The 15,178-nt window shown below is 40.0% G+C and overlaps 1 pseudogene; it reads left to right on the forward strand.

Moving 5' to 3' along the window:
- The first annotated feature begins 313 nt into the window (after positions 1–313).
- Positions 314–15,178, forward strand: part of LOC122739182 — a 30,671-nt pseudogene continuing 15,806 nt past the window's right edge.

Genomic DNA, 15,178 nt, shown 5'->3' on the forward strand with positions numbered 1-15,178 from the left:
AGGCCTAACCTGATATATCCTGTGTGGGGCTGTTGAGGGACCACATTATCTGGGATAGGGCTATTTGACAATAACTTGGGTCCAATTGGCACCTGCAATCTGAGTCACTGCCTTTAAGTGTTCATTAAGGAGGAAGAGCGACAATTAAATAGTGAAAAGGAAAGAATCTCTGTGAGTTCCAGCAACATAACCCTTAGGAGAAAAGGCAAAGGCATTATTAACATGGGTAGTGTTGAGAGATGAAGAAATAGTAGTTATTGTAGACCACAAGATTAACTTCCCTGAATTCCCAATGCCTGTTATCATACGGAAAATGGGTGTGCTTGTATGTGTGTCTGTGTGTATGTGTGCTTCTTTAGGACCTTTTGTTTTGTTTCCATATTTCAGGCCCTGAAAAGATATTCCCAGAACTTCAAACTAGAACTAAGGCCAGAAGCAAATGAGATAGTCATAGAAGTTTCACATTTGTGGTATGATTGATACGTTATAGGAAGGCCTGCCTATCTCTGGATCCAACTTTCCCCCTAACCAAAATGCATAGGCAGGCACACACACACACACACACACACACACACACACACACACACACACACACAGAAAACCCTCCCTCAATACCCTCCCAATGCAAAGCCAGTTCTCTTGTCCTCTGCTTCCAAAAGAATCATTATTAGAATAAATGAAAAGAGTTGGGCACATTTTCTACAAAGCCTCTCTTAGGCAGCTTAATAAAATGGAAAGAGCCCTGGACTGCAAATCAAGAGATCTGGGCTTTGATCCCAGATCTGTCACTAACTAACTATGTGGCTTTGGGCTGTGATTGTCACCTCTTTGGGTCTTGTATTGTTCATTTATAAAACCAGGAGATTGGTCTCAAAGAAAAGAAGATTGGATCTGGGGGTAGAGGACAGGGGCTCATAACCTATGTGTGTCACCCATTCCCTATATTACTTTTGAGTAAGTCAGTCTCATTGGGCTTCATATTCTTGATCTGTAAATGAGAAGGTTAGACTGGATCACCTCTGAGAACATTTCACGTCTAGACCTCTGGTCTATATCTTGTATTTATGACCCTTTCCAACATTAGAGCTCAGTTAATGGAAGACAGACATCTCATTTCCATGGAGTTGTCCTTTCAGTGTCTCCCATCAAAACTTCAACATGAATTTCTTTATGGGAAGGAAATCAGGATGTTGGAGAAACTAGAGACTAAGATATAGGAGGATATGTTTTGGTTTTGGTTTTGGGGGTGGGCAATGAGGTTAAATGACTTGCCCAAGGTCACACAGCTAGTAAGTGTCAAATGTCTGAGGCTGCATTTCAACTCAGGTCCTCCTGAATCCAGAGCTGGTGCTTTATCCACTGTGCCACCTGGCTACCCCCTTAGGAGGTTATATTGAAGGAACCTGGTAGAGTTTGGGGGTGATTGAGAGAAAAGAGTGATTAAGTGGTTATGGTAGAGAGAAGATGAATATCGGAAAGACCGTAAGGTGGAAGAGGTAATAAAATCATTGTTATTCTGCCTGGCTCCTGATGACATTATATACACTATGCTAGGATAAAAATGAAATATCTACTCTATGGCAGGCACTATCTTAAGTGCTAAGGATAGAAATAAGAAAAAGAAAGCCCCTATTTTCAAGGACCTTACAATATAATGAGGAAAGTCAATACACAAAAGGAAGTTGAAAGGTATGGGGTAAGAGTCCCAGGGGGTTCCTGCTGAGGAGGCACGATAAAGATGATGATGGATATGAAACCAAGTAGCGAAGCTAATGGCAAATGAAGAGATAACTAGCAATTTGTGTCCTATGTAAAGGAAGGCTATAGAAGAAGTGTGTTGTTTTACCCCTCAATCAGGGAGGCAGAAGCAGATGAGGGAACTAGTTCTGGAGAACTAGGGCTACTGGGTGCAAGTTGCAGAGGGTCAGTTTGGGGCTCATTCATTATTAGGGAACATATAATAATTGGAGCAGTTCCTAAGAGGAACAGACTGTTTTGAAGGCAGTTCTCCTTCTCTAGAATTCTTCAAAAGTAGAATGTATCAATATTTGTCCTATGTGAAACTTTCCCCCGATCCCTCTTAGGTGGCTGTACTTTCTCCCTCGTCAACTTCTTGTGTACTTGGATAATCACTTTTATGTTGCATTTGCCAATAGAATATCAGCTCCTTGAAATCAGAGATATAGTCTCACCTTTATCTTTGTATCTCTAGTTCTTAGTGCAGAATCTTATACACAGCAGGCTCTAAATACATTTTTGTCAAGGATTTTGAATTTGGATGTTGGGCTGGATAAATTTTGTTTTTGGAAGAGAACATGCCTGTCTTTTGGGGAAGGAGAAGAAGTTTGGGATGGAAATAACATAAGAGTAAATCCAAAGGACTCTTGTGTTTTCCATATCCAGAAATTAGTATAACCTATAAATGAGCTCTGGCTAAGTAAGCATTCTCTTTTCCCCAATCAGATTACTGTGCATTATACCGGAATTTAACACTAATTGCAACACTTTTGACAGGTAGGTAGATAATTAGATAGAGTTCTGGAGTAGGAGTCAGCAAGACCTGAGTTCAAATGCTGCCTCCAGACACTTTGTAGCTGTGTGACTCTAGGCAAGTCACTTAATCTATCCTCAATTTACTCATCTATAAAAAGAGATAATAGATCCTACCTCATGAATTAAGCAAAAGAACATGTGAAGTGCTTTACAAACATTAAATTGTTATATTGTTATAACACAACACATTGATATTATTGTGGTTTAGATCATTATAAGGACAAGTTAAAAGTGGCTGGTAGTGGCTGTTTGACAGTCACTGATAACAACATGTGACTACTACAGAAAATATCTGATTACCTCTTCTAGCATCAGCTACATCTGGAGTACCAAGTACCCTAGGGAGATGCTCTTGGAACACTCTAGTCTCATAAAGTCAGAGTCGAACCACCTGTGGGCAAGCTCCTTCCTCAGGAAGTTGAAGCCCCTCTTTATAACTCATGCATTTTTCCTCTCTAGAACCCACAGAAGCTTTACCACTTGTTCATGAAACAATCACCTTTGATCTATCACAGGGGACCCTAAAGAAGCTGGCTGATCCCCCCCAAACCCCCTAGTGTTTGTTTATGATGTTTCAGGAGGAGATGGCAGGGAAAAACAGGGGGACAAGAGTTTTGTTTGCAATCAGAATATCTGTGTTCAGTTCTTGGGTGCTACTTGCTACCTGAGTGACTGGGTATGTCATTAATACCTTCAATCCTCGGTTCCTCACTGGTAGAATGAGGATTGACTGGATGGTCCCCTTATAGTTTAAGATCTCTTCCTTTGGTCCTTCTGTGTGAATAATATCCCTTGCCCTATCCTTCCTCCCCTTACCCTATTCTAGCCCCTTGGATTAGAAAGATTATTTAAAGGCAGAAGTGGTTATAAAATGTGTGACTTTTCTTTTTTCTTTTTTTTTTTTAATTTCGCGAGGCAATTGGGGTTAAGTGACTTGCCCAGGGTCACACAATTAGTAAGTGTTAAGTGTCTGAGGCGGGTTTTGAACTCAGGTCCTGCTGACTTCAGGGCGGGTGCTCTATCCACAGCGCCAACCTAACTGCCCCTGTGACTTTTCTTAAGCCAAAAATGAAGATAAGAAGTCACACTTTTAAATAATTCTCTGGGTTTCTAGCACTCTCAGTAACTTTCTTTACTTTAAACTCAATAGAAATGAATAAACTGTGATTAGTCTTTTAAAAGAGATAGACTTGCTGATGGACCCTGGGCCAATTAAGGAAGGACAAAGAAGATGGGACATTTGCAATGGATGCCTAACTGGGTGGTGTCAATAGAAAGAAAGAGGACCAAAGCCAAATGGCATCTACAGGTTCGCTTAAAACCACTTTGGTTTCATACTGAGTACGTTTTCTGGTTGGATCGTTTAATGTTTAACAATAAAGCAGAATACAATTTTTTCTGTATCATATATTCTAAGATCTCAGCCATCAGAATGCATGACACACCAGTTGTTCTGAAATATCTTTAGGATGTCGCATCTTCACTAAACTGGCCAGATTGTTGTGGTGGGGGTGGGGTGGAATGAGGATGAGAATAACCCAGATTTCTTAGTTTGTTATGGTTTGCAAAGTGCTTTCCTCAAAATAACCTCCTGACGTAGGTACATAGTGTTGTTGCTGATGGCATTAGTGTTATCCAGATCTGTGATTCTACTGGCATAGGAAACTGCCAGTGTCAAAAGAAACTCTTATACCATGCAGATCAGCAATCGATCTGTAATTTCTGGTTTTAGAGAGTTGCCTGAGGCTCTAAGAAATTGGCTAGTAGGATTTGGAACCCAGATCCTCCTCATTTTAAGGTCAACCCTCTATACACCACAGCACATTGCTTCTTAGAGGTACTATTACCTCCATTTTGTAAATGACTAAACTGAGGCCCAGAAGGATGAAGTGACTTGCCCACAAGGAAAGGGATATAAACCTAGATCTTTAGATTTCTAAATTTAATACTAATGTAACATAGATGCTTGTTTTCCCACTACCCTTTACTCTCACTTCCCTTCTCCCTTTCTTCCCACCTTCCCACACACACCCAGAATGCCTCTGTATATTTCCATTATAGCTCAGGAAGTTTGACAGCTATCTTCAGTGAGTGAATTCTGAGTGAGAGGGGAAGATAACCTACTCCTGGAACAACTGCAGTCTGTGCTTTCTTCATTAACTTCCTCTGTTCTGATGTGCTATAGGGGAGAGAATAAAGATAACACCTCTCTGAGAAGTACTCATCTTAAAATTAAATAAACTGAGATTCAGACAGGCTGAGTGACCAAAAGGATCATAAGACATTGAATCTGAAGGAGCCTTAGACATCACCTAATTGGCCTCCCTCCTTTTGCAGTTGAAAATGTTAGGGCCAGAAAGAACATTCATCCAGCTTGTATGGAACAGACTGGGGGGTGGGGTGGGGGGGCAGCTAGGTGGCGCAGTGGATAGAGCACTGGCCCTGGAGTCAGGAGCACCTGAGTTCAAATCCAGCCTCAGACATTTAACACTTACTAGCTGTGTGACCCTGGGCAAGTCACTTAACCCCAATTGCCTCACTTAAAAAAAAAAAAAAAAGAAAAAGAAACAGAGCAGACTGGGGTGGTATGCAGACTCATTTGTTCATTCGATAAACATTTATTAAATACTTATTTTGTGTAAGATACTATAAATCTAGTATTCTGTTCATTATGCAGTTTGCGTAGATTTGTCAAAGAACACAGGCAGTAAAACCAACCTTCTCTACCTATTGATATTGGGAGATGCAAATGATAATGCACTCTAAGTGTTTTGAAGCAATAATGCGGTGTATATGTGTATGTATAAAATATGCATGTTCATATATGTATATATATACATATATAGTATTCATACATACCTTACAAAAGGTAGGTGTACCTCCCTGCATGCATATAGACATATGTGTATACATACATACACACTTTTTTTCTTCATTATGCCTGATAAGGTTACTTCCAACAGATATATCTATGATAAATCCAAGGGAAAAAATAGAATATATCAGCATGGTATATTTTGGCATCAATCTAATATGAAAATGCCACGATAAATTAAACAACTTCTGTTTCTCTTCTCCTATGGTGGGGGGAATGAGGAGCGGGGAGAAAGGAATCTTAAGCATCACAGTAAGCTGCAAGGATATTAATTATACTGAGTTCCATATTAAATGCTCTTGCATCTAAGGAGCTCATTTACTTGACAATGTTATTATTATTTGTTATTTACATGGCACTGCTGATGTAAACACTGTTTTATAAACACACACATAAAGTTTATTGCTCTTATATGAGTCTACCATATAATTATGCATTTACCTTCTAATAAGCAATGTGAGGAGCACAACTCATTCAAGCAAAAGCATTAGCATATCTCTCTCTGAGTTCCTAAAAATCTCTGGGTAGTGATAGAAGAGCATTTTTTTCCTGTTAACAGGAAAGAAATCTGAGTAAACAAGAGTCTAAGAAAAATCTATTTCTGGCTTTTAATATATATCCATATACACATACCCGCACACACACATATATTAACAAAAGAAGCGACTCTTTCTGAGAAAAGGTTTTGAATTTTTGCATTAAAGGGGATTTTTTAAGGGGGTGGGGTGATGTATCTTAGTTTTCAGTTTGCTCTTTCCCAGGACAGATCCCTCACTGTAAATTCTGCAGAAGGTGCAATATGTGGGTGTGGAGACAAACCACACAGAAAGCTATGTTTGCCATGGTTTGGTCTCAGTAAATACCACATGCCAAGTTTCTTCAAAATGATTATTTTTAAAAAAGGCCCAATGAGAAAAAAACAAAATAAATGACTGAACCTTAGATATTTGCTGCATTCTAAAGGAAAACTCTTTGATGGGGGGAGGTGAGGGAAAGCATCACATGATAGGAACCCATTGTATGCACTGGACATTTGTAAGATGAGGCTAGGGATAAGGCAAAACATGGTGTCTGTTATATTTAAGCTAGGTATGTTATGATGAATATCCACTCATCTATTCCTTGTGGTTGACTTGAAATGCTTCTTAGTTGATATGCTGGTGGAGAATCTCTAAGGGGAAACAGTCTAATCACTGAATTGTGACAACACCATTGAGGGTTTGGCACTTCATGCTCAATGTCTTCCAGAGCTTTTGAGTGCTGCTGAATGACTATTATTTTAATGTCACTATTTTATGCAGATCAATCACAAATGTGCCCAATTAGGCAGGTAAACACAAAAACCAAATCATTTATTCCAAGGTCAGCATCCAGATCTGAGCTCTGATCCTACCAGTTGGGTGATCATGGATAAGTCATTTCCACAGAAGGAGTGTGAAACAGTAAAGAGAGCACTCCATTTGGAGTCAGAAGATCTAGGTTCATATTTGACCTATGTCACTAACCACTTGGGGCAGATAGGTGGCACAGTATGTAGAATGTCTGGCTTGGAGTCTGGAAGACCTGAGCTTAAATCTAGCCTCAGACAGTTACTAGCTCTGTGACCCTAGGCAAGTCACTTAATGCTATTTGCTTCAGTTTCCTCATCTACAAATTGAGCTGGAGAAGGAAATGCCAATCTATTGCAATATCTTCACAAAAAAATCCAAATAGGATCATGAGAATTTGGACACAACTGAAAAACAACTAACACAAATAACTGCTTGTGTCACTTAGAGTAGGTCACAACTTCTCTGGTCCTGTTTCCTTATCTGTAAAATGATGCGGTTGGACCTGGTAGGCTCTGTTTTCCCTTCCTGTCATAAAGTTATGGTGCTAATGTCCTTTGATCTGTTGCCCAATGCTTCTGAGATGTAGGCTACCATGGCAAAAATTCCTTCCCTGGCCACTTAAGGGGAGATGAAAAAAATCTTATTGATATTATCTTAAGGTTTTCTTCTTCCTTACTCCTCTCCTTCCTTCTCTCTCCCTCTCTCTCTCTCTCTCTCTCTCTCTCTCTCTCTCTCTTTCTCTCTCTCCCTCCCTCTCTCCTTTCCTCCCTTCCTCCCCCCTCAATGAGACACTAATTGTAAGAAATACCTCTAGACCTAGCAGAGAAAGCTCATACAAAAGGAAGTACACTCTTGGGATTCAGCCTGATGCTCCCATGTCTGATTCACTCTGGGTCTCCATATAATTGTTAATAAACCATCCTATTTATTAGGCATATGTCCTCCCTCTGGACATTTTGTTGTTGTTCTTTAGTCATTTCAGTCATAGTCAACACTTTCTGATCCCATTTTGGGGTTTTCTTGGCAAAGATACTGCAGCGCTTTGCCATTTCATTCTCCATCTTATTTAATAGATGAGGAAACTGAGGCAAACATGGTTAAGTCATTTTCCAAGGGTCACACAGATAGTAAGTGTCTGAGGCTAGATTTAACCTCAGGGAGATGAGGCTTCCTGCCTTGAGGCTCTAGCCACTGTACCACCTAGTTTCCCATTCTGGGAAATACTTTGACTATAGTTTGTATTTAATATCCCATGTCTTTTTTGACTCTTCCCTTCACCACTCTAAAGATAATGATGTTCGCTACTTGTTATATTCCCTATCACACAGTATTTGTACTGTATTTGGTACGTAGTGATTAATAAATGCTTGTTGAGAGCTGAATAGACTGGAATTGAAGTTGCCTCCATACCAGAAATTGTCTCCTGAAAATTAAATTCCAAGAACTCTTAATAATTGCCCTCTAAAGTGAGGCACTAATCTAGTGGAAGCTAAGTAATTTATACAGTCAAAGAAGATACTAGAGCAACTGATGAGGAGAAGACAGTGGGTATTTATTGAATTAGGTCAAAAGATCATGTATTTAGTTTTGGAAAGATGTCAAACGTTAGCTATTCCAAACCCACTTTTTTATACACTAGGATCTACTGCAGTACAGAGAAATTAAGGAGATAGAGGAAGAATTTGAACCCAAGTCATCTGAATTACAAGTCATTTCTCTTCTTTTTGGTATGAGCTTTCTCTGGTAGGTCTAGAAATAATTGTTGCAATTAGTATATCATTAAAAAACCCCACCAAATCCTAAACTAAAAGATGATTTAAAATAAGATTGTGTTTCTTCTCTTTAAATTGGCAGTTCAACAGTCATGTTAGGGGTAGCTAGGTGGCTCAGTGGATAGAGCACCGGCCCTGGAGTCAGGAGGACCTGAGTTCAAATCTGGCCTCAGACACTTGACACTTACTAGCTGTGTGACCCTGGGGCAAGTCACTTAACCCCAATTGCCTCACCAAAAAACAAAAAAAAACAAAACAGAACCAAAAAAAAAAAACACCCAGTCATGTTAGATGTCTACTCTAATGCAAAGTATTGTGGTCAGTAGTAGTGATAAAAAGATACATCATAGGTCCTGCTATGAAAGAATTTATACTCTACTTGTCAGTAGTGGGCAGATATGTATACAAATGATTATGAAATAGTGGGAAGCAAAGTAAGCACATAGGAGAAGGGAGAGCCAAGGCAAAGCTTGAAATATTTGAGGAAGGAGAGATCATTGTGTGTGTGTTTGGGGGGTGGTAAATTCAGGGAAATCATCATAAAATAACTGGGGTCTGAGCAGCGCCCTGGAGGAAAAAGGGTTATCAATAGATGCAGATGAGAAGAGAGTCTATTGTAGGAATGGATAAATGCATGGTGATAAAGGAGGGATGATGAGGGGGAAGTAGATAGTAGATGGAAAGTAGTATAGTTTGCATGTTATAGAAAATACCTGAACAGGAATGTAAAGAATGTGGAACCTTGGTTGAAGCTGAGGTATGGAAGAACTTGCATGCTTTTTGGAGGCAATGGGGAACTGCTAGAAATTTGAGCAGAGGCCTAATAAGATTGTATCAGCATATTGGGAGAATTATCCAAGGTGTTCTGGAGGATTCATTGGATTCAGGGTAAATTAGCTAGAGAAGCAAACATTTTTAGGGATCTATTATGTGCCAAGAATTGTGCTAAGTACTTTTTAATAATAGGTAACATTTAATAAGAGGTAACATTTATATAACACCTACTATGTGCCAGGTACTTTATTAAGTACTTTACAATTATTATTTCATTTGATCCTCACAACAACCCTGCAAGGTAGGTGCTATTTTATCCCAATTTTATAGATGAAAACAATGAGGCAAACAGAGATTAATTGATTTGCTCTGGATCACACAGCTAGGGATCATCTGAGGCTGGATTTGAACTCAGATCATCCTGACTCCTAGCCTAGTGTTCCATCTACCACACTGCTTCATGCCACTTAGCTGTCCCACATGATTGCATTCAGCCCTCATAACAGTTCTGGGAGGTGGGTCCTATTACAATCCCCATTTTAGAGGTGAAGAAACTGAGGCAGATAGAGGTTAAATGACTTGCCTAGGGTCACACAACTAGTAAGTCTTCCTGACTCCAGACCCAGGGCTCTCTCTACTACATCACACAATCAAGGGGTGTGTGGAGCATTAAGGTGGCACAGTGGATAGAGCACTGGCCCAGAAGTCAGGAGGACCTGAGTTTAAATGTGATACGAAATACTTACTAGCTGTGTGATCCTGGGTAAGTCACTTGACCCAATTGACTTAAACATCCAGGGTCAGCTCCAGTCACCCTGATATGTATCTTGCCACTGGACCCAGATGGCTCTGGAAGAGACAGCATAGCTCTCCCTCATTTAAATCCAATTCACTGAAAGTCATGATGTCATTCTGATGTCATGGTCCTCTTTGAGAATGAAGTACAAGCCTCAACAAAATCAAGTAAGAGAAAAAAGCAGTTCAGAAGCTATGGTAACAGTTTAGGTAAGAAGAAATGTAAGCCTGAATTGCAGTGGGAGTGGAGTCAAGGAACCAGATGTGAAGGATATTGCAGGGTAGAAATGAGATAGCAAATAATTAGATGTGGGAGGTGAGGGAGAAAGAATAGTCAAAGATGACTACAGAGCTATGACTGTGAAGTTGGAAAGATTGTGGTACCATGAACAGACAGAGCAGTTAAAAAGACAACATTTAGAGAAAAAGTGAGGAATTCTCCTTTGGACACAGGGACACAGGCTGTTAATAGCAATCTGCAAAACCTTTTAGAAATCTCCTTGTTAAACCCCATTACTTTACATTTGAGGAAACTGATGCCCAGAGAGATTAATTTGGTCACACAGGGACTGATGGAGGCAGAATTCAAACCCAAATCCATTGATTCCAAATTGATAGCAATTTCTTCTGCACTACCATTTCTTTCATTTTGACTTTTTGAAATGCTAGCAGGGCTTCCGTTCAGCAGGAGGTTGGAAAAATTGGAATAGCACTCTAGGAAGGGTATAGTGGTAGATGTCTAGATTTGGGAGTCATCTACACCATGATGATTGAAGTTACAGGAGAATCTGAGATCAGCTAAAGGAAAGATATAGAAAGGGAAAAGAGATTTTGGTCCCTGGAAATTTTCAATGGCAGGCAGGAGAACCTCTGCATCAACAGCCTCCTGTGAAAAGAGAGAAGTCCTAGACAGGAAAAAAAGTGGTGGGCCAGGATTCAAGACAGTGGATGTTAGTCTCTACTCCTTGTACTAAACTATGGTCACTTAACTATGGTCAAATTCTTCACATTTCAGTTTCTTTGCTTAAAAATGAAGATAATATATTTTATTATGTACCTCAAAGTACTTCTGGGAAGAAAGTGCTTTGTAAACCCTAATTTTAGAAACATGTGCTTTTTATTATTATTTTCATCATTAGCTTCTTGTTGTGTTCGTTCACCATGGAATGGAGGTGACGCTGGATTCCTGAACTGGATGTCATTAAAGCCCACTGCAGTAGGACAGGAACTATAAGATCATATGAATATAGAGATGGAAGAGACCTCAGAGTTCATGTAGTCCAACCTCTTCATTTTACAGATAAGGAAAGAGAGGTCCAGAGTTAAAGTGCCACAGACACTAAGTGTCAGAGCCTGGATCTAAAATCAGAACGATTTTTGATCATGTGTATCTGACGCTTCATGACTCCATTTGGCATTTTCTCGGCAAAGATACTGGAGTAGTTCTCCAGCTCATTTTACAGATGAAGAAACTGAGGCAAACAAGGTTAAGTGACTTGCCAAGGGTCACACAGCTATTAAGTGTTTGAAGCCAGATTTGAGCTCAGGAAGACTCATCTTCCTGATTCCAGACTCAACCTTCTATCCACTTCACCACCGGGCTGCCATCAGGAATAGGGTCACAAATTCTGTTCTCTTTCTGTTGTGCTAGACTGCCTCTCTTGTATTATATGAAATTCCATTTATTCCAGACCCTACACAATGTAGGTACCTCTAATATGTTGGTAGACAACATTGTAGGGTGTTTTTCCTTTTATTAAAAAAAGAGCCAAATTTAGATCCAGATTTCTTCTTTGTTTCATCAGTGAGGATTTTTGGCTGGTTTGTCTTTTGTCTAGGGAAGGATAGTGCATGACCTCTGTGTTATTCAGGATCCATGGAGCCCGTGGTACTAAGTTACTTTGTAAACTTGACTTCCAGGTGCATGCCCTCTTGGATACATGCCCCTAGGCCAAGACAATGGCAGGTTGTAACTGTTGGTTGCCTGTTGAAGAGGCTTTGGGAGAGAAAGATTGCCTGGAGGACTCTGTGGGGAGTCTTCTCACTGGCATGTAAGTGGCTTATTGCATCACCCTCCATGGCTTAGAAGAGAATGTTGAAGCTGACAATTGTAACGGAAAACATGATTGCATTTGGGTTCAAATCCCAGCTCTTGTGCTTAGGCTGCTATAGTTCTATATTCTTTGATAGAATCAGAATATTTAGAAAGGAAAGGGATCATCTAATCCAATCCCTTTCCTTTTATAAATGAGAAAGCTTAGGCCTGGCAAGGAGGTGGTGACCAATCCAAGGTCACATAGTTACAAAGTGACAGCCAGGATTTAACCCCTCCAGCCCCAGTCCTCTCTTTCTGGGGTCTAGATGCCAGTACTTAAGCCATCATCTGACCCAGTGACAACCTCAGTCTTTTTTCCCTGCTGTAGCTCCTCTTTCTGGATGGTTTAAACATAAGGCACCAAATGTCTCCATCAGAGAAACCCTGAGCAGAGAAATTCCTTCAAATTTTCCCGATAACATCACTTTGCCCATCACAAGGTCTGAATGGCTTTTCATTCCCATAAGTCACAGTTACGGTGTAATAAAATGTCTGAGTCAACTTTCCTGCCTTACTTAGCAAGTGCATCGTAGTGGGCATAATTGAATTTTGGTTTAATGATTCAGGATCTTATGGGGCCTCAGGGTCATTTGGCACATCAATTTTCATTGTCCAGAACGGAGCATCAAGACCCAGATGGGGAAGGTGATCAAACTGAGTCTCTACTGACTCTAAACTGTGCAGTAATACCTCTCTGGATTAGAATTCAGTTACCAGGCTTTCTCCAGTAATCTGAGCATATGCAAGCACAAAGGAGGATTTACAAACAAAGCCTGAGCATTGAAAACAGAGGTCACAAAGTCCAGCATGTGCTGTACTGTGAGAAGAGCCCCTCGGGTCCACACTTGGGCAGGCTCACTCTTGAGTTATGGAAAGTCCTAATGAGATAGGCAGGCTTATCAAGTTCCCAAGTCCATAGGATATTCTAAGCACACATTAGGAGACAGAGGGTGTTGCCAGAGGCCAGCTCACCAACACCTGCACAGCTAAATAGTTGGCAGTGTGACAGCTTGGGAAGATAAAGAAAAACTATGAAGAGTCTATGGAAGAAGTCAAAGTGTATAGGAGTCTAAGATTGTTCAGGGTACAGGCAAATATTTCAATATTATCCAATAAATCTTGAGAGGATGTCTGCATGCCTAACCTAATTATTGTTGTTGTTAATTATAATCATTATAATAACTACTAATAATCACTCATATGTCTATAACATTTTAAGTTTTAGGGAGCTCTATTAATGGAGAGAGTAGGAAGAAAGGTAGGAAATAAATATTTGCTAGGTGCCTATTATGTGCTGGGCACATTCCTGAAAGCTTTAAGAATGTTATCTTATTTGATCCTCATAACAACACTGAGAGGTACATAAAATTATTATCCCTACTTTATAGTTGAAGAGACTGAGGAAGACAGAGGTAAGTGACTTGCCTAGGGTCACACAGCTAGTAAGTATCAGGTCATATTTTAAATCATGTCTTCCTGACTCCAGGACAAGGGATCTATTCATGGTACCACCTAGCTACCTCATTAGTGGACCATGGCTAGAATAAAACCAAATAGAATATTTGCACACTCTATACACCAGGAAGGACAAATCTGAGCATGTTCACAACAACCTGATGAGTATTCTAGTGAAAGTGTCATCAGCTTTATTTTATATAAAATAAGTCACTGAGGCTCAGCAACTAGATGGATCAGTGTGTATAATGCTGGCTCTGGAGTCATCTTCCTGAGTCCAAATCTGGCCTCAGACACTTACTAGCTGTGCATCCTTTGGTAGGTCACTTAACACTATTTGCCTCACTTTCTCCATCTTTAAAACGAGGTGGTGAAGGAAATGGCAAACCACTCCAGTACCTTTGCCAAGAACATCTGAAATTGGGGTCACAAAGTGTCAGAACAACAACAACAAACACTGAGACTCAGGTGAAATGTCTTGCCTATGACTTCATAGCTCATAAGCACCAAATAAAGTGATATTATATTAACCACTTTATGATTAAGATATTTTTCATATATCTCAGAAAGCCTTCTTTATCAAAATGGATCCCAGCACAGATTTATTGCTGGAAAGGACCTCAGAGACCATCTAATCCAACTCTCCCACTTTACAGATGAGAAGATTGAGCCCAAAGGGAAGATGTGGTGAGCTCAGAACTTTTATTTGAACTCATTTCCTCTGATCTCAAATGTAATTTTATTTTAATTGTACTGAATTGCTTTTGCCAGTTAAGATTGTCTGATTATTAGTCCCTAAAAATGCAGATAACTATCCTCCTAAAAAAAAAAGAAAGGAAAGGAAAAAAAAGCTACCCCAGAACAAAAACATTTTCACAAGGGATCCATATAGCTAAAGTTTTCTAAAATTCTTCATTAAAAATAATCTATGTCATCTGCTTAGATGGATGCATTCCCTTCATTTTGCAAAGTAAAAACACAGAAGTAAAATCCACTAAACTGTTATACTGGTTAACCAATGTCTTACCATGCAGTCAAACAAATGCTGGAGAACATTATTCTCACTGGTATCCCAGCTGAAATACTTTCATTCTTTCAGTTCTGAGTGTCCCATATTTGGAAGGACAGTAACAAGATGTAAAATGTCTAAAGGAGAGAAACCAGGATGGCAAGAGAACTGGAGTCAATCCCATTTGAGGACTAATTGAAGGACTGGGTATGTTTAACCTAGAGTGTAGAAGACTTAGGGTGGGAAGAGAAGGGAGCTATGTTCTCCTGTTGTTTTTCTTTCATTCTTGAAGAGGACAATGACATCAGGGTAATGTCATGACTTGAAGTGAATTGGGCTTAAATGAGGGAGGGCTGTGCAAGGACACCTGCCTCACTCCTCCAGAGCCCTCTGGGTCCAGCGGTAAGATATACATCAGGATGACTGGAGATGACCCCAGATATTTGAGACAATAAGGGTTAAGTGACTTGGCTGGGGTCACACAGCTAGTAAGTGTCAAGTGTCTGAGACCAGATTTGA

This window comes from Dromiciops gliroides, chromosome 2 (genome assembly GCF_019393635.1).
Source record: "Dromiciops gliroides isolate mDroGli1 chromosome 2, mDroGli1.pri, whole genome shotgun sequence".
NCBI lineage: Eukaryota > Metazoa > Chordata > Mammalia > Microbiotheria > Microbiotheriidae > Dromiciops > Dromiciops gliroides.